Source organism: Stenella coeruleoalba, assembly GCF_951394435.1.
Source record: "Stenella coeruleoalba genome assembly, chromosome: 6".
Taxonomy (NCBI): domain Eukaryota; kingdom Metazoa; phylum Chordata; class Mammalia; order Artiodactyla; family Delphinidae; genus Stenella; species Stenella coeruleoalba.
In genome coordinates, this window is record NC_137151.1 from 41,387,237 (window position 1) to 41,414,376 (window position 27,140).

At 35.5% G+C, this 27,140-nt stretch overlaps 1 protein-coding gene and 1 long non-coding RNA gene across 2 annotated transcripts in view; one reads left to right on the plus strand and one right to left on the minus strand.

Annotated features, from left to right (window-relative positions):
• The window catches only part of LOC307187967, a 454,431-nt gene that overhangs the window by 280,614 nt on the left and 146,677 nt on the right, over positions 1 to 27,140 (minus strand). Inside the window, exon 2 of the long non-coding RNA XR_013828768.1 lies at positions 12,456 to 12,648. This is a non-coding gene — a long non-coding RNA (uncharacterized lncRNA). The remainder of the gene's footprint in view (positions 1 to 12,455; positions 12,649 to 27,140) is intronic.
• The window catches only part of KYNU (kynureninase), a 90,068-nt gene continuing 89,543 nt past the window's right edge, over positions 26,616 to 27,140 (plus strand). Inside the window, exon 1 of the mRNA XM_079924411.1 lies at positions 26,616 to 26,728. The gene's annotated coding sequence lies outside the window, so the exon portion shown is untranslated. The remainder of the gene's footprint in view (positions 26,729 to 27,140) is intronic.

Consider the following 27,140-nt stretch of genomic DNA (forward strand, 5'->3'; position numbering starts at 1 on the left):
CTCTATGTCCCTGATTCTATTTCTGTTTCACAGATAGGTTCATTTCTGTCATATTTTAGAGTCCACATATTAAGTGATATCATGTGGTATTTGTCTTTCTCTTTCTGACTTACTTCACTTAGTATGATAATCTCTAGTTGCATCCATATTGCTGCAATGGCATTATTTCATTTTTTTATGGCTGAGTAGTATTTCTAATTTTGATTACTTATATGTTTTATTAAAATATAAGAAAATAATGTGAAAAACACTGGGGGAATAATTCATATGAGCAAATATAGGGATTTTAAAAATATTCTAATATGATGGTCAATATATTCATTCATTAGTTCAACAGATATGTTTTGAGCATCTGCTATGTGTCAGGGGTATAGCTTTGAAAAAGGAAGACAATATTACTGAACTCATGGAAACACATGCAAAGAAGTAAACACACTGAGTTATTTCAGACAGTGCTAAATGCAGTGAAAACTTAAAATGGAGAAGGGATGAGGATCTTGTTTTTGGTCAAGGTAATCAGGGAGAGTCTCTATCAGAGGTGACTTTTGAATTGAGACCAGAATGGAGAGATTGCACACCCTATGGGAACGTGGAAGAACAGAGTTTTCTAGGCAGAGAGAACAAGTATGTGAGATTAGAGGGAGGCAACATGAGCACAGGTACAGAAAGGAATGAAGTCCAGTACGGCTGGAGGCCACTGAGAAAAGAAGAATATGATGTGTGTTGAAGTCAGAAAGGTCTCAGGGAGCTAAATCACTCTGGGCCTTGTTGACACGGACAGTGTTTGGCCTTTATTTCTTGTTCACTTGTACTTCGCTGGAAGGTTTCATCTTGCAAGTAACAAAATTTGATTTATTTCAGTTTTAAAAATATCCCTAGCTGTGTATAGAAAATGACCAGCACTGCTGGGGGAAAATATCTTCCTCATGTGTAATTTTCTTTTTCCTATGAAATCTCTCGGTGAGGAAAGATAGTATATTGAATTACTATTACAATTCTATGCGTCTTGCCTTTGATGCTTTAAATGTCACAGTTCTGAAATTTTATTCATGTGCACCACAAATACAATTTTTTTTTAAATTGATCATTAATTTTTGTCGAAAAGGTGTCTACTTCTTTAGAACTTAAGTTCTCCACAATGTGGGGGAAAAAAATTAATGACAGTTACTCCAGTCCAAGGATATTACTTTTGATAGAAGTATCCCTAAATCTTGGTTTACTTCAGTCCTTTTCAGTGAAATTGCACATTAACGTTGGCAGGTTGCAATGGGTAAAAATCATCAATATTCCACTTCTTATTCCTCCTAACAAACTGAAGCCTGATGGGCTAAAGTAAATTTAAAATCTAAACCACAATGTTGTATTAAATTCAGTTTTGGCAGTTAGTAGATATTTTTTATCCTACAACAACAGATGTGACTAAAAGAATTGATCTTGTTGACATCGCTACCCTTGTATGGATAGAAATCAATATTAACAATATAATTTACCATTGCATATTTTGGCAAGGAAATTTTAACCATTCATAAAGTCAGGCTGAGCTTGTTCTCCATTGCAGTGTCACAGCCTACTTCTGATAGAAAACATTTTTATCTGCAATTGGCTAAGTCATTTATCTTAGTGAGACATCACAGGCAGTAGATGGCATCAGCAAATAGATATAGGAAAACCGCCATCATTAATTATAGTGAAGGCTGGAATTGGGGTCGCTGAGCTTCCAGTGACAGACTCACAAAGGAGGTAATACAACTTGTGATTCAAGTACAATTAAGTGTAATATATTAATGTCTTTTTAGTCACCTCTTTAAGTGCAGGATTAACTCTAAGTCTTCATTATAATGACTAGTGTCCAACCAAATTTGGGAGTGTCTGATCTAGATTTAGTACTGTCTTTGCATTTGAGCTTCCTGACAAGATTCATGACAATCACCCATGTGTTATGGGTAACATTAGCCAGTATCTACACACAAAAAATAAAGTGGAAGACTGAAACAATACTCCAGATAGTTTTTCCCACATTTTGATTGTCTGCATGATTACAATTTCAAGAGTAATTTGCAGAGAAACAACAAGTTTTCATTTTCTGAAGTTTTCTGTAAAGGTTATTTAACATAGAGTTATGTAAGAGCATAATCATTTTGACAAATAGGACATACTTTCAGAACATAAAATGGAATAAATAAGATTATATGAAAAATGTGGAGTACATTTTGTCCCTGGCAAAAGGTATTCAAATCTGGCTGACCCTAATAACTATTAATCAATATTAATTTGGTTACTTATGCATTTAGCTATTGTGTTTTATATTTTCTGTCTTAAAATTTGCAGTTTTTAAATACATTTCTACCTTTGTTCTTCCATATTTATTGTAGTTTGTTTCTCTCTAGCCTCTGGTTCTTCTATTTGATGCCTTCTGTAGCATTTTTCTATGCTATTCCTTCCATTTATACTCATTCAGCTCTTTAATATTTTGAGTGTATTTAGCATTGAACTTTAATTTTGGTCTGTCTACTTTTTTCTTTAAAATTACTGCACTATGTCTATTAAAGTTTATCAGAACTTTTATATACTGGTTCATCCATTTTTACCTTTCTTAAATTAGGGGAGAAAAACACCTTATACAGTAAAATTCACCACCCATTCAGAGAATTCCTTGATTATATAAATCAATGATAAAAAATGCACATACCTGTTACAAATGCTGTTTTTTAATTCGATTAAATTTAAAATATTTTGCTATATGTAAGGCTGGTTTTGTTAGAAAGCCTAAGTTTACATTCAAAAAGACAAAATTTATAAATCACTCAGAGATGTGTATGGTTCTTAGAAACACTATTTACCTGTCACTTATCAGTATGCATATTTATAAGTTTGTGTGTATGTGTGTGTGTGTGTGTGTGTGTGTGTGTTAAGTGATAGTGGATTTGGAGGAATCTGTTGGTTTGGCATGATCACGGGAAAGCCATGTTTCACCAAACACTGAGAAAAATAATGAAAAGTTGTACACGTATCTTTTGTTTCTATTTGTTCCCTCACTTTGCTATGGACTTATATAGACTAGTGTTGGGGTGGTAGCATAGCAGTTTCCTGTCTCAAGGTGGCTTCATACTATTAAAAGCAAAACAGCACACTCCCCTTGGTTCAAAGGAGACTACAGTAAATAATTACTCACATTGTGAAGGTGAGCTCTTTCCAGATACAACCCTTCTCCATCCAGACTGATGTTTCTAATCTTCCGTATCCATTGAGAGATGGATGGGATATGGGAGAAAAAAATAATCCCCGAGGAGGTTATTATGTGCATGCTGCTCCTGGGCCATGACTCATCTAGTGAGCCTCCTGTAGGAATATTCTTACATGAATATTATCTCATGGAATCCTCACAGCAGTTCTGAGAGGAAGGGAGACATGATATATTATTACAGATAAGGAACCTGAGACTCACAGAGGCTGCCTTTTGCAAAGGCTACATACTAGAAAGGGGCAGTTTCTCACTAAGAATTCTGTGTGTTCTGACTTTAAAGTCCACATTCTGTCCACATCATGTAGCCCCTAAAGCAGATCTCAGCACAGCTGGCAATGCCTGCAAAGCACAATGAACTACTGGGTTCTGTTATTCTGCTAAGAATTTTTTGGCCCGGTTATACACCACCAGTTCTTGCTTTGCAAGAAAAGAAAAAAAAAAAGAAAGAAGAAAGGTAGAAAACAGTAAGAGTCAGTCTTGTGCCCATTACAGTAAATGGTAATGTATATAATTTTTCGATTAAAAAAATTTCAAAAGTTTCCATATATTCTCCAGTGGCCTGCCCCTGACAGCTTCGAATTCCACCAATCTTACTGTATTAATTCATGTTAGGCATTTTCTTCTCATGCTTCAAGTTGCAAATATCTCTGGAACAAGTGGGGCACTGAAATTAGTGTCACATATTTAATTTTCTTAAGTAATTGGAAAGGCAAGCAGTATGGGAGCACTGGAGAAACTGAAGTGCAAGAAAGAGGAGAATGAAGGAGGATACCTATAAAAAGCCCTCTCCATTTCACTACTTCTTTATATTTGATCTTGTTCATAAATGAAGTTGTACGAGTTAGAGACATAAATATCATCATAAATGTCTTTAAAAAGGCACTGATGACAGTTCCATACAGGCTTTCAAGGGAAACAGTGGTGTTTTGGGAGCTCTTTTTTAACATTCAGGTAAGCATCATGTACAACCACATCTCCCCATGGCAATTCTTTATTGCCCTAGTAAGTGGCAGGATTCTGATAGGGACAGTGCCCAACTGACTCAGAGTAACAAATATCATACTTTTGGCTCATATGCATGGCCCCTGATTTCTTGATGCCATCTTCAGAGAAATAAATCATCATAAAGTTGACTGAGTGTGTCCTATGTACATGTGCTTGACTGTATTTGATATAATTGACAACAATAAAAAGACATTAGAGAAGAGAGGCATCAGTGTTGTCAAGTGAGTGTCACCTGACCCACGACTTCCAAAGAATAGTCAGGATATGGATGGGCTGAGAGGAAAGAAGAAGCCATCCAATAAGAGTAGGGATAGATAGTACAGAAGTAGTGTAACCACATGACATCTGTGTCTGTGTCTGGAGGGGGCTGCATGTGGTGGAAGAAAAAGGAGAGGTATTTTGCAAAGTTAAAAGGTTAGTCTGATTAAAATAGTTCATGGTACTAACAGGAGATCATTTTAAAACTGTAGAATTCAGTGAAATTATTGAATACCATAATTTGGGTTTATTTTTATATCACATTTGACATCTCAGCACAGTAGTACTTATAGCACATGGAGAAAAAAATAATTATGTTTAAGTGAGCATTCTGTATAGGCTGTGGCTTTCGTACTTCTTCATCCTCTGTATACCAGAATATAACAGAAATATAGTATACCTAACAGAAAGTCAGTGTACAGACAGACCAGGATGCTCCATCTATAGCAAAATTTTGAGGTGTTCTTGGAAGGATTGTATAAAGAGAAAGAAAGAATATGTAGAAAATAGGTGAACGCATATCTGTTATGAGAGTCAAGTATATGTTACTGTAAATACTTATATGCAATGAACTCTAACATCCACCCAGGGGTTTTTGTTTTAATGTTTAGTTGCTCATGTTAAAGAAATCATGTAAACAATTAGCCAGTTTTTCTGATGCTCTGTTTGGATTTACTGCCATCTCTCTCCTGCTTAAGGATTGTTGTTACTCATCAGATAAGCTGAGTTCTTAGCATTTTCTTGTTAATTCCTTCAATCACTTTTGAAGCTTTAGTTCTGCTTTTCTAACTTCAGTGACTTGTGTGTGTGGTCTTGCCCTTTGGGTAGCAGTGTTCTAAAATGAGAGAGAGAGGATTTTTTTTAAACTTTTCCTGGAGGATCTTGTGACTAGAGTCAATCTAAAAAGAAAAAAAAGAAGTGTATATGCCACTTATACATGTTGAGTTCCTACCTTTGAATTATCCCAATCTTAGAAACTTGTTATACTTTAAACTCTGTCTTATAAGTAAATGATCAGGGCAAAGTACTTAATCACTGTAGGGTAGCAGACTATGCCACCCCCAAAATATGCCACTTTAGCATAGGGGTTATTTTGAGCTGAAGTTAATTGAGAGGAATTAGATACAAAAAAGTTTTCTGCCCTCCTCCTATTTCTCTAAAAGTAGAACATAAATTTAGGAAGGTGCCTCTCCTCCCCTCTCCAACAGGAAGGACAAAAGTTAATCACTGAACATTAGTTTGTATCTCTGGATCCCATACCCCTAACTTGCACCCCCCCTTAACAGATAAGCAACGAGGATCTATTGTACAGCACAGGGAATTAACCATTATCTTGTAATAATTTTTGATAGAGTATAATCTGTTAAAACTCTGAATCACTATGCTCTATACCTGAAATTAATATCATATTGTAAATCAACTGTACTTCAATTTAAAAAAAAGTTAATTACTGAAGAAAATTTTAGATCCTAACAGCCTGGAGACAGCATCAGAGGAATCTACATAATGAGATTTACTAATGAGGCTTTATCTACCATTAGTTTCTCATATGTTTACCTTTCCACATTTTCCTGCCCCTAGAGACTCAGGACCTTTCCACTTCTCTAAAAATGTATTATTTCTTTGTTAAGATGCTGTATAAGTCCAAGTTCTAACCAAATCTTTGAGTCACTCATCTCCAGGTACTCCCATATGCCATATGTATGATGTACATGTTAATAAACTTCTGTTTCGGTTTTCTCTTGTTGATTTGTTTTTGGCCAGTCTAATTTATAGGGCCCCAGCTGGAGAACCTAAGATGGGTAAAAGAGATTTTTCCTCCCCCACATCACTTAATTCCAAAATTCTGTGAGTTTCTCTGCAAATTTTTATGACTATATAATTTCATTCCATGCCTAGGCATAATATTCAATATGAGAACCTTGAGTGCCAGCCGTACAGTGCTGGGCAAATCCTTTGCACACCCAGTCTCACCATATGGTATAGCTCTAAAGATAGATAAGAGCAATGAAAGTAGCGAGCTCCTGGGCAGGGAGTGAAATGGGAATGACAGATAGCAGGACAAACAGAAGAAACAACCAATTTAATCAGTCAACATGGATATATGGTGTTCCTACTAGAGTCCATGCCTGGCATTAAAGGAAGAGATAACATGGGCCTTGCCTTACAAGATCTGATTTAGAGATCCCATATTCATTCAAATATTTATTCAATAATTAAACTTGTAAGAGCCAATGGTGACATTAAAAATAGTTAAATATTAATGTTATATGGAACCATTAGGACTGAAATGTTAAGGGAAAGATTTTTTTGGCGTAGGACTTTGTAGCAGGGTTTAAGATGAGGGAGTTTCAGAAACAAATATGTAAGTATCATAAGAAGTGGGAACAAATGAAGCAGAGAAAGTGAGGAAAGGCTAAAGGTGGAATATTCTGGAAATAGTGAGATTTCACTCAAGAGAAGCTTTCATCAAGACAGAGTCAGGAATAACAAGAAGACCAGCTCTTAAGCAGTTGGAAATGTCATGAATCACTCAGCATAGGCAAAAGGGCCACAATTCAAGGGACAAAGTGTAAAAGGTATTGAAAAAAAGTTCAGCAATTAAAACAGCTTTAAAATCATGTTTCTTACTGATGGTCTGTTGACATTCTGCACATAAGAGGTGTCCAAATAATACCAGAGAATTATTGTCTAGGCAGAATGAAATATGTTGCTTTAAAAGTCAAATTGAGGTTTTTCGCCCCGGAATATGTTCTGACTTTGGAGATTTATAATGATCAATTTCTATCACTGGTAGAGAGCTATACACTGAATACTGAATTTAAGATCTATCACTTGCTTGAGCTACATTATAATAGTTTAATTTTTAAAACAATACAGCTGAAATAGTTTTCATACAGGAACTAGATAATAGACTGTAATACAGATTAGAAGAAAGTACAGTACATTTCTTCAGGGTACAAAGCAGGTGCCTTCAATGTTTGTGTATTTTAAATGGAAATTGTTTTCTTTTAAGAGAAAGTATTATATAGAATATTGATACAAAGGGATTATATATTTTTGTTTTATCTTCCTGAGTTGTAAAACTAATTTTCTTCCTCTAATGAGAGTTCCGTGAAATATTCCATGAAGTCTGTAACAAATCTGGCCTATAAGGAAATGGATTTTTATAAACTATAGCTGGGATTTTTCTGTATCTCAATGCAATTTCTTTCTTTGTAACATTTTATGCAGGCTTATTATGATTTTATCTACAGAGGCATTTAGGTATGTTTTAAATGGTAAGGAAAAAAATCAAAATTTGAAATTGAAAAAAAGAATTCAAAGTGAGTTACCAGGACAATGAGTTCTTGAATAATGAATTTTAGAAGTAAGATCAAATTCTTACTATATAGAGTGCACATCTGAACAATTTCCAATTGTGACCTAGTAATCAAGACTTCTCTATAACACTGCCTATGATTACCATCATTAAGAATGGTATGGATATTATATATAAAAAAACACTGGAGAGGCCTCCTTTGAAATTGATGGCCAATATAACTATAACTCAGAGGCATTTACACGAACAACTTTGTAATAAAGAATAAGCCCAATGGTGTAAGAACAAGTTGATTTAAACCACAGTTTTAAGTTAAAGCTTGTGGGGGCCACAGTGAGTGTCTGTAATTATAGGAATGTGCTGTAGGATGGTGTGGGTTTTTTTTCTGAAGCTATTCCTGAAGAAGATAAATGAGGCATGATGGTGGTACTTTTTCATTGGTTATGTTTTCAATAGATCGTTTGTAATGAATGTAAGGTGGCTTAGGAGAAGAAAAACTGATAAATCTGAAAATATAGATACTAGAATGATCTCTCTATGCAATGATGAGCAAAAGAAGTAGTTGAATTCATCAGTGTAACATATCCATTGAAAATGGACAGACCATGTATTGTTGTTGTTAGAAAAAGAGTTGGAGCTCCACAAACATCAAGTAAAAATGTAATAACCAAAAGAAATTCTGGAAAAATGATTCCTCAATAGATGTTCTGACCATCCAACCCTCTCAATTCCAATATCCTCAACTACTGCTCTTATATGAAGCACTACTGAATAGATTGTAAAAGTCTTAGGCTTTGTTGGGTATTGAGGCAATGAGGAAATAATTAAGCATACCACTATCTAAACTCTAAGTTCAGGATAGTTCTATTACTGTTCAAAACTGGTCTGAAGTGTAGAAGCAGTGGGCTCCTACCCCTCTGCACTGCATCAAATCCATTTTCCCAGTAAAAACATAGGCCTTTGCCCTTTTTGAGCTCAACACTGTCCTGATAAACTGACTACATGGGTGAGCCATACAAAATGCAACTTTTCCACAGATGATCAGTTCTAAAATACAGAAAACTCAGACGTGGTTGGAGCAAAACAGTAACTCAAGCTGAAGCTTCTCCACATGAAAGCTTGAGGCCAGAAAAACAGAACTCCTGCCTTCAAACCCAAACCCGAACTTGGATCTGGAAAGAAAGAGAAGCTATATGCAGAGAGTTTATCTTCTTTTAGCCAGAAGGATGCCTGGAGACAGAGGGTAGACAGTCTCGGGATGAGAATTAAATTCTGAGGTTCTTAGAGAAAACTCAATCTGCAGAAATCCATAGATGTTGGTATTTGAGCAAGTGTGTAGTGCTAAGAGCACTCAAGCCTTGGAAGAAATGCTGGAGCACCATACCATTGGACACACTTTAACCTAAATCTCATAAAATAGCAAAGTTTTCAGTGAAAGAGACTGTATCTTTTTAATACCAAGATTTCAATTGATATTTCTTTTATATTCATATCTTCTTGTTTTGGTTTTCAGGTTTTTTTAAATAATTGAAAACATACTTATTCCTATTATAATTGTATGTAGAGTGAGTTTATCATGAGTATTTAATCACTGAGTATGTCTTTCTTAGTACTATACTACTTAATATGCAGACTTATATTGAAAAAGAGAATGTCATGTGATTATTTACACTCTCTCTCCCCCACTTTAACTGCCTTATCAGAATCATGCCAGCCCACTCATCCCTCTCTCTTTTTCTAAGGCAGCAGTCATAGTTCTGTTAGCTCAACCTGTAACTGGCACTTTTGTTTCCTACAGCAGCCAAACATGTAGCCTTTCTTTTTTTCACCCAGATCCACAGCCTTGCAGGACCATAACTTCAGCCCTACTCACTGCTTTGGTTTTTTGTTTTGTTTTGTTTTTCTATTTCTTATCCACAGAAATATTTGCCTTTTATTTATTTTTTGATCCCAGCTACAATTGTTTTGCTTTTCTCTTTTACTATAGTATCTACTAGTGTGGATTTGGGGGTCTATATTGCATGGAATATTCCCTTCTTCTCTCTCTCTCTCTCTCTCTCTCTCACGCACACACACACACACACACGCATGCACACACACACACATTTTATTTCCTTTGATGCATTTCCTCCTCTGTAAAGTAAAACAGTAATAGTACTTATAACTCTTTTTTTCTTTCCTCTAAAGATTAAGGGAGATAATACAAATGAAACCCTAGTACAATACTTGACGCTTAGATAGGATTAAATATATACTAGTTATTTATTAATCTTGTTTCAAATTGAACTGACATTTTTGTGGGACTTAGATACACATATAAAATGAGATTTAAATTTAATTTTAGTCTAAATTGAAATTGAATAATTTGTTCTGTCCTATATGTACTCCCTCACCAAAGTCTCTGAGAATGTACAGTATGGTGATAAATGGAGGAGGATGTAGCTGGGAAATCAGCAGCCATAACTCTGCTCTTGAACTCACATTAGCCTGGCACTCCTGCCTGTGTGGGAAGCAGACCCTGCCCTTAAAGCTGACCTGCCTTTGTGCAGCAAGCACCTGACCTGCTAATGATGGAGGAACTCTCATCTTTTCATTTGGGCCAAATGTATCTATTGAATCCATATATTTATAGTCTCAAACTGCAACACTTTCATCACCATCACTCTTGCCTCTAGTGCATGATTTATCACACAACATGTCAAACCATTTTGAGGAAGGTATCAGGAAATACAAAGTCAAAGTTGTATCTGATTTCTTTACTGAAGAACAAACTTAGAAAGGAAAGAAAAAACAGCACTGCCAATGTCATGATAGAAAATGGAATCATTCTTAAATTCATGAGGCAAAATATGTTTTCCAAAATCTGTATTATAGATATTGGCAAACAGAGATAGGTAAGAAAAACAGTGGGGCAAGTAGAATGTTCTTATAAGTGCATGGAGTTTTCTCTTAGTAGACACTTTTCCATTTAGTTACTAAACAAATTCTCTAAACATTGAAAATATTTTAGAACTTCTCAGGAAATGATCATTAAAGTAAATTGCTAGTGTTTGATAAATTCTCACTCCAGCGTCCATCCGTGGCTCCTTCAACCAATACCTCTGTTCTCGGCCAGATTCTTTACTAGCAAGGAGTTCTGGGAGCATTTTATATTCACTTGTCTATGTCAGGTTTGTCTAAGATGCTCAGCCTAGGTTGGTAAAAACATTCCATCCCTTTTAAAATTAGTTTCTGGAGTACTCTGTTAAGAAGATGAAAGACCGGACTTCCCTGCTGGTGCAGTGGTTAAGAATCCGCCTGCCAATTCAGGGGACACGGGTTCGATCCCTGGTCTGAGAAGACCCCACATGCCGCGGAGCAACTAACCTGTGCATCACAACTACTGAGCCTGCGCTCTAGAGCCCGCGAGCCACAACTACTGAAGCCCACATGCCTAGAGCCCGTGCCCCGCAACAAAGAGAAGCCACTGCAATGAGAAGCCAGTGCACCGCAACGAAGAGTAGCCCCTGCTCGCCACAACTAGAGAAAGCCCGTGCACAGTAATAAAAACCCAACGCAGCCAAAAATAAATAAGTAAAATTAAAAAAAAAAAAAAAAAAGAACATGAAAGACCACATCTAGGCACAGAGGAAAAGAGTACAGTGTGAGCTCCATTAACAGGGACTGCCACAGGCAAGGAAGAAAGGAGTAGCTTCAGGTAAGTGTAGACACTTCTTTGGAATACTCTCTGACTTCCCCAAGCAGAAACATCATTGCTTCTTCCCAATTCCATGGGGATGTATTTTCAGGATACTTTGAATAATTAAATTCTAATTATGTTCTCTGGAGATTTAATAGATCAAATGTAAATATGAAATAACTACTATTCTTGGAAGTTTTTGGATCAGCTATTCACCTTTATTACATTAATCAATAAATTCAATTAATTAATCAAGTGGATTACCATGTACAAATCATGTATCTAAGGACTGTGCATATGCTAGGGCTATCTAAACTGAGTTAACCCTCTTATGTAATTCAACGAGCAATATATGTGTTTTCTTATGGTGTTTGGATTATTAAGAAGGTATTGTACACTGTTCTGTAAACTCTGTGTTAATGGACCCAAGTTTCACAATCATAGATAAGAGGTGTTTTTTTTAATTCTGTAGTTACACTGTAATCAAGATGTAGAGCACAAGAAGCAATAGTAATAAACGCACTAGTCATATCTCATAAATCATGAATAGGACTCTTTTAATAAGCAAAGACCTTGGGTCAACTCAGGCTAAGAGGCAGAGTTGCAAAAAATAAGCTTTTCATAAAATCTCTTTAGCTGAAAATGTAAGCACAATCATTTTTGTGGTTAAACAAGGGAAAGGATTAATTCTAACTCTGTGGATATGTGTGTATGTATTTCCCCAACCAAACTTATAATTGCTCATAATAGAGGCAACTTCATTTTTGAAAGGGTTGGCTGTGAGGTTGTGATAATGAAGAAAGAAGCTCTGATAAAGCATATTTTTTCTAGTGCTTCCACAGCTAGTTTTAGTACGTGTTGGGTATTTTTATTAAGCTGATGGCTTCTCAGAGAATATGTTTGTTTTATTGGTGGGTCTTTCCTATATTTTAATTAAAATTGCATACCTCTTGGGCCTCCCTGGTGGCGCAGTGGTTGAGAGTCCACCTGCCAATGCAGGGGACACGGGTTCGTGCCCCGGTCTGGGAGGATCCCACATGCCGCGGAGTGGCTGGGCCCGTGAGCCATGGCCGCTGAGCCTGCGCGTCCAAAGCCTGTGCTCAGCAACGGGAGAGGCCACAACAGTGAGAGGCCTGCGTACTGAAAAAAAAAAAAAAAAAATTGCATACCTCTACCATGTTTTATTTATAATTTTTATGACAATGATATATACATTAAAATAGTTTTTACAGAGCATTGACCAAAAATTGGTAGTATTTCAACATACTTTTCTATCTGAAGACTAAAAGTAGATCTCTGAATATCAGAAAAACCTTAAAAATTAACATTTTAAAAATAAATATAACTTTCACTTTTATCAACTTGATTTGTGCCTGCTTAAGACCTCATGTTCAATTCTGATAATGCTGGGTCTATGTGGTAAACAGGTCCCCAGACTTATGGTCCAGAGTTTTGTTTTTTTAGATTCATATTCCATTGCCATAATGCTTTTTCCTTTTGTTCTCGTCACTATTAATGATATTTTAATATATTTATCAGTTTAACTGGTTAATAATAGATCCTGGTGAATAAAAACAATGCAGAGGCAATCTAACTAATAAAATAATTTAACAACTTGAATTCAGGAAACATTTTATTATCTACTATGCAAAAGGAAGTAAAGAAAGATAAAACTTCATGCTCAAGTAACAAGTACCCTAGAAAGGAAGAAAATTGTGCATACAGATATATTAAGAACTCAGCCTATGCTAAGGGCTATTAACAGCAGTACAGAAAGTGCTACAGGTACAAAAATGAATGCATGTATTTTTATTAGCAACAGAGGGAAAAACTGTAGAATGAGACTGGAAAAGAAGAGACAAAGAAGAATGAGAAAAAAGATTAAACTGAGATTTGTACTCTAAAAGAACTGATAGGAACAAGAGCTTTCAATGTAGAGGCTGTCAGCAGAGAAAACAGTTTGAATTTGCCAATTAGGAAATCATTAGAACTGTACCAGAGAAGAGGTTCAGTAATACAGTAGAAGTGGAAGTAAGATTTAAGGGGAGTTTGCAGTTAAGGAGGCACTTTAAAGGCATTTCTACTCTGTTCTTCCCTTTGAAGCCAAGAGAAAACTGAAAAGAAAACTTCTTAGAAAACGGAGAAGAAAACTCTCTCTTTACTAAAATGGGTAATGGCTATAATTGCAAATGACAAATTATGAAGAACAGCTGCTGAATACAATAAAGTCTCAGACCTAACATGTCTGGGTGCGAAGAGTGAATTCATATCTCACATGGTGAGCCCTGGAGTTCTTCCAAAGCAGGTGGCATGGTCCTATGGGAAACTGTAAAGAATATCTTATCCAGAAAAGTAATTCTGGAAAATAGGACAGGCTAGAGAACAATCTCTAAACTCCATTCCACTCTGAATATAGAAAAGAGACATAAGAGTGGAGGAAAGTACACAGATCAGCCGCCATCATGAGAAACTGCAGTCATTATGGTAGTGGGAGGAAAGAGCAGGAGCAATTCACTTTACCCACAATGACAAGAGTTAGCTAAGTCATCTCACAACAGAAAAACCTGTGTCACCTGGGCTTAAATGCTAAGCCATGCTGATTTACTGCTGCAGCAACAACAAAAAAGAATTGGACCATACTGGGTAGATAAATCCCCTCACACCTCCTGGATACCTCAGTCATGCTTCTGATTTTAACTCTGTCAAAGCATAATCACTCAGTTAAATAAAATATCATACGAAGCATTATAAAACAGACAATAAACTCTGACTGGAATATAAAGAAAATCCTGAGCTAAGTGAAAACTTAAGTTCATTTTTGGAAGAGGGCAATCAAGAGAGAAAAGAACATTTCAACCAGAGGGAAGTAACAACATAGGGAAAAACAGAAGTGGATGGAGAGTTTGCGCATCAAATTCTCATAGTGAGTTTAGCATGGCTGGATTATAGCATCCATGGGGAAGAAGGGCCCAAAATGAGGCTCCAAAGGTAGGCACAGTCCAAACCATAAAATACTTTCTATGTCATGTCAATAACTTCATCCTTCCTGGATACAATTTTAAAAGTCCTGTAAGTAGCATTTAACATATGACCTGAAAGATTAGTCTGTGAATGACATGGAATTTAGATCACAGGGGAAATACAGAGACAGGGAAGCAAGTTAAGAGACTGTCCAAAAGAAGTCAAAAGGAAGTCATAAAGTGATGACATGTTAGACTCGGACAAGCAGTGAGTGTAGAAAGGGGCGGAAGGAATGACTAAACAGTACTTGGGCAAATTGAGGACTCCATGCTTTCTGTGAAGTACCTATAGGATGATGATAGGTACTGTGAAGTACCTATAGGATCTCATAAAGAGTCACAGATAAAAGGAAATTAAGAACAATTCCTCTTGCACATCTTTTTCCTATTGATGATATTTTTGTTTTCTATTAGTTTTCTTTTATAAATTTAAATTTCAGACTGTCCTACTTGGCTACTAATTGCTGTTAGTAAAACATTAACCTCCTATTTCATCTGTACTGGATTAGGGCAGTGAGTCCAAAAGTCCACTCTTGTAGGCACAATAAAGTTACAGGAGCCTCTTGTGAGTGTAATAGTTACATGGAATTCCTTAGGAATAATTATAAAGAACAAGGAACAAAGATAACTGAAAAGTTAGAAGTCAGAGGATTTATAAACTGCCCTGTTGAAAGTAGGTCCTAAGTAAACTGCATAGGACATATAGCTAGTTACTGACCACTCTACAGCTACTTCCTGGCTTGGACACCACAACAAACATCCAGACCATAAAGGCTCCTTGTCTCATAGAATAGCCTAGGGATGCTCTGATCCAACAGGGAAAGCTATGGAGATCTGACCCTGCATTCTGAAGGCTTCCTCAGAGGAAGGACCATGAGGGTGAATATTTTAAATGGATTCTCTAGAGCATATAATACTAAACAACAGGTAAGGCGTAACTGGATTACTGAGCAGCAATTAGGGACCAGTCAAAGTGAGAGAGGGTAAATTTGTATGGGAGTAATAATCACCTTCTTATTTAATTACTTTTTTGTCCATTATCATTTAACCAGGGTGGTGAATTTATATTATCAATTAAAAGGCCACATGTACGTTGAAAAATAAATAAACATACTGATCCCATAGAAAGATTATTGTACAGTAAATACAAGAGGATATTAGAACTCAGTTATGTAAATGAAAAGTCTCACTAAAGGTAGTGCAAAAAGTTGATTTTAACCTCCCTAGCAGCCAAAGCAAAGAGTAGCACAATTCTTCATGGTTTTTCAAAAACTAAGACCTGAATGATATTTCTCCTATAATTTTTCAAAGCAAAATCATGTTTTGAGGTAAAATATATATAAAGTGAAATGCATGATTCTGCTCCTTTTACTCCTCTCAAGTCACACTGAAGCAGAAAGTCAAATTGGAGTTCTATAAGATCCAAATTCATTAAGAGCCAAAAGCAATAAGGTTCAACTGTGCAGCCTGAGGTAAAGTCTGAAGATCCTCAAAAGTCATCCAGTTGTCACGATTTCACCATGTTCCTTTAAATGCTAATGATACCTGAGGATATTCATCCTCAGAATGCCTTCCCTTGCTCCAAGGATATGTGTGGTGAGGGGGAGAATACACTTTTCATTACCTCTTTCCTGCATTCCTACTTGAACAAATTTATTTAATTTTGTAGACTATCTCAGTCCATTAAAGGTTGTCTCTTTACCAAATCATAATGTGTTGAACACCAACACTATTTTTTTATTTCCATCAAGAATAAGACACAAGGCTTTTGGCTGGAAATTTATGTAGAAAAAGGTTTACATTGCAGGACAGTAACATGAACAATCACTAAGGTTCTTTGTCTTTTTCTTATCTCCTTGTCCATCACAAACTCTTCCTGCTTGGGCCACCCAGATTAAATGGTTTTCTATATACCATAGAAAGATAACTTATTTTTTAATATTTTAATTTTATTGGAGTATAGTTGATTTACAATGTTGTGTTAGTTTCAGGTGTACAGCAAAGTGATCCAGTTATACATATACATATATTCATTCTTTTTTAGATTATTTTCTCATATAGGTTATCACAGGTAGAGTTCCCTGTGCTATACAGTAGGTCCCCATCGGTCATGTATATTATATATAGTAGTGTGCGTGTATTCATCCCAAGCTCCTGATTTATCCCTCCCACCATGTTTCCCCTTTGGAAACCATAAATTTGTTTTTGATATCTATAAGTCTGCTTCTGTTTTGTAAATAAGTTTGTTTGTATCGTTTTTAAATTAGATTCCACATATGAGTGATATCATATGATATTTGTCTTTCTCTGACTTTCTTCACTTAGTATGATAATCTCTAGGTCCATCCATGTTGCTGCAAATGGCATTATTTCATTCTTTTTATGGCTGAGTAATATTCCATTGTATATGTGTATACCACAATTTCTTTATACATTTTTCTGTCAATGGACATTTAGTTGGCTTCCATGTCTTGGCTATTGTAAATAGTGCTGCAATGAACACTGGAGTGCATGTATCCTTTTGAATTATGGTTTTCTCTGGATATATGCCCAGGAGTGGGATTGCTGGATCATACGGTGGTTCTATTTTAAGTTTTTTAAGGAACCTCCATACTGTTCTCCATAGTGGCTGTACCAATTTACATTCCCACAAACACTGTAGGAGGGTTGCCTTTTCTCCACACCCTCTCTAGCTTTTATTGTTCATAGGAAAATAACTTATAAAATTAAAAGCAATTACAATTGTTAATAGTGAATATTTGAAATAAATGGGAAAGAATTAAAGAATTATGAAATAAAACCAATGAAATAAAATGAAAGAACAGAATACAAACAAATAAGTTGAGTAAAAATAAATAATAATAAACAATAAATAATAAAATAAATTAAAATGGCATAACAAGAAATAATAAAGGTCTATCTGTGTAAAGAAAATAATTTAAAATAACAGATTAAAATAAATAAAATAAAAATTGAAAATGTAAAAGTGAGTTATGAAATAAAGCAGGGAAAGAGATTTTAAAAAGTAAAAAAGAGTTAAAATTTTAAAAGAATCAATATTGGAGTAATAAGTAATAAGGAAACACAAGGATCAGATTGGACAAAAGAGAAAAGTTAAGGCAAGAAATTTGATTGGAAAAATTAATATTAAAAATAAGTTGAGAAGGAAGTATTATATGGGAATTCTCTGTACTTTCTGCTCACTTTTGATGTGAATCTAAAGCTGCTCTAAAAAGCAAAGCTTATATAAGAAAATAAAAAAGAAAAACTAGATAAACAAGCTGAAGAAGAAAAAAAAACAGTTGAAAGCCATGTAACAAAGAACAAAATATGTTAAAACAATGCAGTGGAAAATAGCTATAATTTATTTTAAACAGAATTAATATATCATGAATAAAGATAAATCATTCTAATGAAAACAGTTAAGCAACATGATTCTTTATCAACACTTTTTTTTTTTAATGAAAACAGACTTTTGTACCTTAGACTCCTGCATTATCAAGTTTGGAATTAAGATTAGAAAAACTTCAGAAAATAAACAGGAAAGCTCATTTTTCCCCCAGTAGTCTGGAATAGCTTGAATAATATGGGAATCTCCTATTCTTTTAAGATGAACTATAATTTAACAATAGTTGTACAAAAGTATTCAAACTTCATATTGCCTTCTGTATGACAGCTCTTTAAACTCATGTCTAACCTCTTCTGAAGGAATTGTTCTTTTCAAGTATTCCTCCAGTTCAGTCAATTTTGAAAATGTGTATCATGTTAAAAAATAATCTCTTTTTTCCAGATTATAGAAATATTTCTATAAAGCAGGATACTATTCTCATATATAAATGCAAGTTAAATTTCAAGTTTATGAATGTTATTTTCTACTTCTTACTAACTCTTCTCTAATACAATGTACTTTCCTTTTCTAAAGAAGAGCCCCTTAGAAGCATTTCCTGTTGGCCCTCAGGAACTTACTGTAACATTCTTTGGATTCTAACTAATAAAATCTCTCCCATGTTCAGTGTGGGATTTAGGAAATTGCTATATTTTGGTGGATGTGTACTATAAAAGCTGTGGGAAGTAAATGAGTAGGAACCAGCAAAGCTGGTGTCTAGATAATGGACACATGCACAATGAGAATTTTTACAGCATTTGTTAGTGGTGCTAGAAACCATTTTGCCAGAGAATCACAGGAAGAAAAGTCAAATGCTAGAGGAGCATCTTGAAGAGTCACCTATGAACATCCACCCTTCATTGCCTCTCTTGATAGTCACTTTTAATATTTTAAAAATGTTTTAAGGAGAAGTGAGTTATTAAAGTAAAAGGAGGGCACTTGTATTTGTACTTGTACTGTGAAAAAAATTCTAGTGTATAAATCTTTGCCTTTTAATGGAAATTTTGCACGAGTGACATCAGCATCATGGCAGAAGACACTTTCTTTGTCTCACCCCTTCAATCTACACACAAACTACAACCAATGAAACATCCATAACTCAACAAAAGTGTTCTCTTAGCTTCATGGACTTGTATATCCAGTTCTTTCCTTAGGTTTGGAAATTTCTTAGCTATTATTTCTTTAAATAAACTCTCTACTCCCTTCTCCCTTTCTTCTTCTGGAATACCCATTATCTTTATACTGCCTTCTCTATTGGAGTCAGATAGTCCTCATAGAGTTTATTCATTTAAAAAACAAACAAAAAAACTTAGTTCTTGTTCCTCTTCTCCCTGAATCATTTCTAGCTTTCTGTCTTTGAGCTTAATAATTCTCTTCCTTATGGTCTGCTCTATTTCCAATGCTCCATCTCATTTATAGAGTTTTTCAGCTCTAGAATTTCTGTTTGGTTCATTTTTAGAGTCTCAGTCTCTTTGGTAAAGTATTCCTTCTGATCATTAATTTTATTCCTGACCTCATTGAACTGCCTTTCTGAGTTTTCTTGTAGCTCATTGAGTTTCTTCATGACAGCTATGTTTAACTCTCTCTCAGTTAGATTCTGTGAATTTAAGTTTGTTTTCTGGAGAATTGTCAAGTCAATGAAAAAGAATTTTAAAGGAAGCCAGGAAAAAAAAAGGATAGTAAACTACAAAGGAACTCCCATCAGGCTATCAAGATTCCTCAGTAGAAACTGCCATGATCAAGTGGGATTTATTCCAGGATGCATTGATGGTTCAACATCATAAATCAATAAACATAATTCAATACATTAACAACATGAAGGATAAAAATTACATGTTCATCTCAATACATGCAGAAAAACTATTTGACAAGACAAAAACTCTCAAAATGGGTATAGAAGAAATACACATCATCATAAAAATAGCCATATATGATGAACTCACAGCTATCATACTCAATGGTAACAAACTGAAAGCTACCACTTAATATCAGGAACAAGACAAGGATGCCCACTCTCACCACTCTTATTCAATGTAATACTGGAAGTCCTAGACAGAGCAACTAGGCAAGGAAAAGAAATAAAACACATTCAGACTGGAAGAGAAGAAGTAAAACTGGATGACATGATTTGTGGATGACATGATTATATATATTTGTGGATGACATGATTATATATAGAGAAAACTCTAAAGATACCACCAAAAAAATCTATTAGAAATAATAAACCAATACAGTAAGCTTGCAGAGCACAAAATCAATATAGAAAAATCTGTTGTGTTTTTGTACACTAACAACGAGCTAACAGAAAGAGAAATTAAGAAAACAATCTCATTTACAATCACAACAAAGAGAATAAAATACCTAGGAATAAATTTAACCAAACAAGTAAAAGACCTATATACTGAAAACTACAAGACATTGTTTAAAGAAATTGAAGAAGACATAAATAAATGAAAAGATATTTCATGCTCATGGATTGGAAGAATTAACATTGTTAAAGGTGTCCATATTACCTAAAGCAATCTGCAGATTCAATGCAATCCCTATCATTATTCACAGAAATAGGACAAAAAACTCCTAAAATTTATATGGGACCACCAAAGACCCCAAAGAGCCAAAGCAATCCTGAGAAAAAAGAACAAAGCTGAAGATATCATACTCCTGATTTCAAACTATATTATAAAGCTATGTAATCAGAACAGCATGATATTGGCAGAAAAACAGACACATAGATCAATGGAACATAATTGAGAGCCCAGAAATAGAACCACACATATATGGACAATTAATTTATGACAAAGAAGCAAAGAACCATACAAGGGAGAAAGGATCGTCTCTTCAATAACTGGTGTAGGGAACACTGGACAGCCAGATGCACAAGAATGCAACTAGACCACTATCTCACACCATACACAAAAATCAAAATGGATTGAAATTGAATGTAAGACCCTACACCATAAAACTACTATTTAGACAGTATGCTCTTTGATGGCAGTCTTAGTAATGTCTTTCTGGATATGTCTCCTCAGGCAAGGAAAAAAACAAAAATAAGTGGGATTACATCAAACTAAAAAGCTTCTGCACAGCAAAATCTACTGTCAATAAAATGAAAAGATAACCTACTGAATGGGGCATTTACAAGTCATACATCTGATAAGGGGTTATATCCAAATATATAAAAGATTCATTCAACTCAACAACAACTAAAAAACAAACAACCCAATTAAAAAATGGGTAGAGGACCTGAAGAGACATTTTTCCAAGGAAAACATACAGTTGGCCAATAGACACATGAAAAGTTGGTTAACATCACTAATTATTAGGGAAATGCAAATCAAACCCACAAATATCACCTTATGCCCATTAGAATGACTACGATCAAAAAGGCAAGAAATAACAAGTGTTGGAGAGAATGTGGAGAAATGGGAACCCTTGTGTAGTGCTGGTGGGAATGTAAACTGGTGCAGTCACTATGGAAAACAATATGGAGATTACAAAAAAAATTAAGAATAGAACTACCATACGATTTAGCTAATTCGCTTCCAGGTATTTATCTGAAGAAAACAAAAACACTAATTCAAAAAGATATATGCACCCCTATGTTCATCGCAGCATTGTTTACAATAGCCAAGATATGGAAACAACCTAAGTGCCCATTTATGGAATGAATGGAAAAGATGTGGTGTGTATATATATATATATATATATATATATATATACACACACACACACACACACACACACATACACACACACACACACACACACACAAAGGAATACAACTCAGCCATAAAAAAAGTAATATTGCCATTTTCAACAACATGGGTGGATCTAAAAGTTATTATGCTAAGTGAAGTAAGTCAGATGGAGAAAGACAAATAACATATGATTTCGCTCATATGTGGCATATAAAAAACAAAACCTCAGAAAACCTCTCCTTATCAAGAGGATAATAGCAGTAACATTATTTTGAGAAAGTCAGTTATTAAATAAACAAACAGTAAAAGCATAACTACTACTACAAAATGGTTTATTTGAAAGCAAGCCCTTGTTCTAGAGTGGGAGTTTTAAAATCCTTAATGGTCATTTTCTAATTCATTAAAGTTCCCTCTATTCAGATGTGATGACTCATTGAAATAGGGCCAGCAATATTAAAAGCATTTGCCTATTTCAAAACTGTTTTGAAACTCTTTGTAGCTCAGCTCTGATTCTTTTATCTGCTTACTATTTGAATACAGAGGAAAAAATAGATAATTTTGTTAATTCCAGTTCTTCATATACACAATCAGATATTTGGGCAAATCGATATGCAAACATATCTAATAGAGAATATTCAACTTCCCCTGCTAGAGCACAACATATAGATTGACTTGAATGCCTCTGAATTTAACACTGAGGGGGAAGATTTGATCTAGGAAAAAGTGCGTGGGTTATAGGAATTTTAGTCTACAAATGAATTCTTTTAATATTTAATTAATTAATTAATTTGGTTGTGCTGGGTCTTAGCTGCAGCAGCCAAGCTTCTTAATTGCCACTCACCTGCTCCTTAGTTGAGGCTCTCTGGCTCCTTAGTTGTGGCATGCATGTAGGGTCTAGTTCCCTGACCAGGGATCAAGCCTGGGCCCCCTGCATTGGGAGCCTGGAGTCTTAAATCACTGAGCCACCAGGGAAGTCCCTACAAATGAATTTTAAGTACCAACTGGCAAAATGTCATTTGCTTATAATAAACCCTTGTATTTTTTCTCGAAAAAAAAAACTAAAAAAACTAAAATACTGCATATAGAGGATAGGAAAGCCCGTGCTCATTACTGGGGAATTTTTCTAATAACCAGAATATATATCTCATAGGAAAGACAGAACAGATTATCTATTTAGCCTAGTGATTTACTGTTATTTGCTTTCCCTGTTAGATGTGACGGAGAGGGAGAAGAGGGAAGAGAGGAGGGGAAAAGAGTGGAGGAGAAGGAGAGGAGGGGCGCGAAGGGGTGAGGACAGGAGGGAGGTAATGGAGAAGAAGAAAGAAGAAAAGGGAGAGGGGCAAGAGAGAGAGAAAAGGCAGGGGAGGAGGATTAAGGAGAGTAGAGGAAGAGGTGGGAGGGGAGGGAGTAAGAAGGGGGAAGGATAAAAAGGGAAGGCAAGAGAAGAAGGCAGGGAAGGAGAGGAAAGGAGGGAGAAAAGGAAAGGGGAGGGGGAAGAACAGAGGAGAGAGAATTTGGGGAGGCGGTGTTCTGTTCTTGATATTGTTCCAATATTTTCCCCTACCCATGAAAGATTTGGCATTCCTTGGCTTCAGAATGAAATTGCTTGACAAGAACCCCCTGACCTGGGTTTTGAGAGAACTTATGTTATGTTGGTTAACCCTAAGAGGAAGGGGAAAGAGTGTTGGCAGTGCAAAGTGATGAGGCTGGGAAAGGAGAGGCAGAAGGGAAGAGAGAGAAGGAAGCTACTAGGCTGGCCCCAGAGTATTTTGCTATGTGTAAAACGTCTGGGGTATTTCCAACATCCCCTTGGAAGAAGAAGGAAGGAGCGTCCTAATAATGACTCAGATTAAATTTCCCTGCACAGAAGTGAGAAGCGAGTTCCTACATGTTTTTACTTAATTAGAAAAAATAGATCTATGTGAAAGTTCCTATATACTGTAGGGGAGGAAAAATAATTTTCCCTCTACCCTTCTGAGTTCTTAGCTGAGATCCTTGTAATAAAAGACAGATTAACAAGAGAAAAAAAAAAAAAGTAAGTTTATTAACATGAATACCTCATGTATACATAGGAAATATCCAGGAGAAAATGACTAACTCTCAGAGCTGGCTTAGAATTCAGGCTAAATTCCCATCTTAATAGGGAAGGGAAGAGGAATGTATGCCACTTCGTGGAGAATAAACGATTTTTAGGAAAGATCAATGGGCCCTTAGAAGAAAGGATGAGAGAAATAGTTTGTGACAAGGTCTGTCTGTGTGTGGTGTGGACTTCTAGTCTCTTCTGTGATAAGATTCAATCTCCCCTGGTTAATGAAACTTCTGAGGAGGGCATTTATGAAAATTGGGTTCCTTTCGGATCTATCTTTAGGCAGATAAAGGGAGTTCAGAGACATCCTCTCCCTGCATTTGCTGTTTTTCAAGTGCCTACAGCTCATAATAGTCAATATGCCACAGTGGCATATTTTGTGGTGACATGTCCTGAACTACTACAGTTCTGTTTTGGGGTGGCATATTATGCTACCCTTCAACACCCAAGTTTGAGACTGCAGCTTTTTATCAGTCCGTCCTCACTGGCCCCCGAGGTTCTCTTTTACTTCTACAGAACACTTTTAATAGTTGAACCTGAACTGGCCACCAACCAGCATCTTTGCCTTAGTCACATACTCATTTTTACTTACTGAACATTTAGCATTAGAGCTTCTAGTTGGATCTGTAGCCTTGGATTCTTACAGAAACAGTTGCTACACTGAATTTAATTTGATTAATAATACTGTGAGCCCCGACTGAAGTCTACTACTTTATGCCACACACTGGTCCAGCCTTAGTGAATAAGCCTTGAAGAGTAAATATAAAATTCACTGTTTAAGAATCAGTTTTTGAGAACAGACTTTCCCTCATATCCCCAATCAGCAAGTTTAATGGAAGGAAATGAATCCTCTTCTGAAAAAAAAACAACCTAATTCAACAGATATTTTCTTAGCTCTATTCATGGGCAAACTCTGAAGAGGATAAAATCAAATTTTCTGCCTTTCAGAGACATATCATGTTACAGGCCAGATGACATACATGGAAATTAAAAGACAACTCTGAATTGGTACATTTATCCTGGCAACATGTTTCCTCATTCTGTTTCCAAAAAAGAAGAAATGGAAGCTCACTCTGTTCTTTCTTTTCCCGCCACAGCTGGCCTTGCAGTGGATCTTTCTTTCACCACTCCTGTCACGACTTATTTCACAATCCTTTATATTTTTAGGGGCTTATGTGAGTATTATAAAGATTTTATAATGGAAAACCATTATATCCCCAGGAACAAAGAATATTCTTAATACTTTTTAAAAAATGAATAAAGGTAACAGATTAAAAAAGACAGATATACAAAATATAAGAACTAGAATGACAGCTTAGACCTCCAAGCAAGTTCTTTAAAAGTGGCTATGTTAAACAATAGTTTTTAAGACAATATTTTTATGGCATGGTTTTTAACATTATCAAAAGACTTTAGAAGAAGTAGTGTGAAAGTAAGACACTTTATCTCTACTTCTATATGTACCTATATCTGTCTCCTGTAGATAAAGGAGTATAATTCTCCTACCAAAAATGACACAGACTTCACCCTCAGGCTCACTTCCTGGATACTAGAACTGGACAAATTGTCTAACACTCTTACAGCATAAGGAATAAACAAAATAGAAAAAAACCCACAAAATTTGAGATACTCGGGATTCAAAGTTTTACTCTTCCAACTTAATAAAATTAAGACACTCTACTTACTCTACAGTATTATTGTAATGATAAGGTTCATGAGATGAAATACATTTTCTTTTCACTGTTCAATTACTTGTATGAAAGTGACTTCATGTCTTTTATCCCCATCTCTCATACACTGGAGGGTAATGCTTTTGGTCTGGTTAACTAAAAAAAAATAGGGACATGTTACTTATTAACTTATGTGTCTTGGTACACTGGCTCTCTAGGTACATTGTTTTATATCTCAGTAATCTAGATGGAAAGGTACTTTTATGTCTCCATCTGATAGATGACATATGAGACTCACCACAGGTGAGGTAAATTGTCCAGAGTTACACAGCAAACATATGGTAGAGATGATTGAATCAAATAATGCTATACCTGGTATGGTGTGGGGCTCAACAAGGGGTAGATGTACAAGTGAGTTAATTATTCAGGCCCAGTCTCTATCTTTGGTCTTCATTCTGAAACATTTTGCTCTTGGTTTTTGATACCTAAAAGGATATTCACTAAAAGACCCAAGCTCAGGAATAAGCGTAAAGAGATAATGAAGGTAGAACAATAGATAGCCCACAGGCTTAAAGGAATAATTTCTATTTATGAAGTTTCCTAGGCTAGTTTCCACTTGATCTTCAAACTCTCTTTCTTCCTTGATTGTTTTGTTAACTGTTAATTTAGGACTTTCTAAAATCCACCTATTAGGCAATAAAGTATATTCTAGAATTGAGGGCCAATATTAAACTTTCGACTAAAATGTTAATTCATTAAATATCAAACTCTACCTTCAGACTAGAAACTTACAGTGCTTTTGACAGTGGGGTACTGCCTCAAAATCTAAGTTTTCCTTATCTCCCAGAGTTGGGAAAGAACTTTTCTCCAGTCCTTAGTGTATTCCATAGCCCAAAGCAAGGAAGGATTGCAAATTTGGGGATTTAGTTCCTGGACAAACTCATTGGTTCATTTCACAAAAAAATGAGGATAATCTATTTACTCTATAGGATTATTATAGGATATAGCTCACATTCTCAAAGGTCTTAGTTGGAGGACAAAGAAGTGTTTATCTAAGTGTAAAGGTCAGAGCCCCTTAGGGAACTGCCCTAAGCAGAGCCCCTAGTGTTTGAAATAGAGAGCAGAAGCAGCATTTTGTTTAGATGTTTGTCAGTGATTGGAGATTTACAATCAGCATACACAGAGTGGGAAGAACTAAAGTTACCTCACAGATTCCCCGGAGGGTGGAGTCTGAGCAGAAGTGCTTTCAATTTCTCACCCAGAAGTCTGGCCTATAAATTTGTAAGGAACTCTTGAGAGGTTTTTTTTTTTTGTTGAAGCAGAAACACTGGGAGCTGTGGACCCCATTGGAATCCTAGCCGGTAAGCCCTGAGACACTGATATATATACTCTGTACACAAATATACATTCAGTGATTTTTCTAAAGGGATATTCTGCTAGAATTCTTGTCATAATGCTTTAGAGGTTTCTTCTGCCAGTTTCTTCTCTTTTTCTCCTCCAAATTATTTTCATAAAAACAGTGCAACACCCTAAAAGTGTTCTCACCTTTAAAATTGCGAGTTAAATGAAGAGATTTTTACCAATATAGTAAAAAAAGAATTGATGTCAATAGTATACTGCAATTCATCTACTAAAAGATAGTTATAGTTGAATAAGTTAATCTTGGTACTTGAGTTTAAATGGTAAGATTTGATCAAAATTCAAATTATTAAATTAGCTTTAGGTCTTTTGTTTTCTGGTAACTCTAGTTGTCTTTAGTGCTGTTAGTCATAC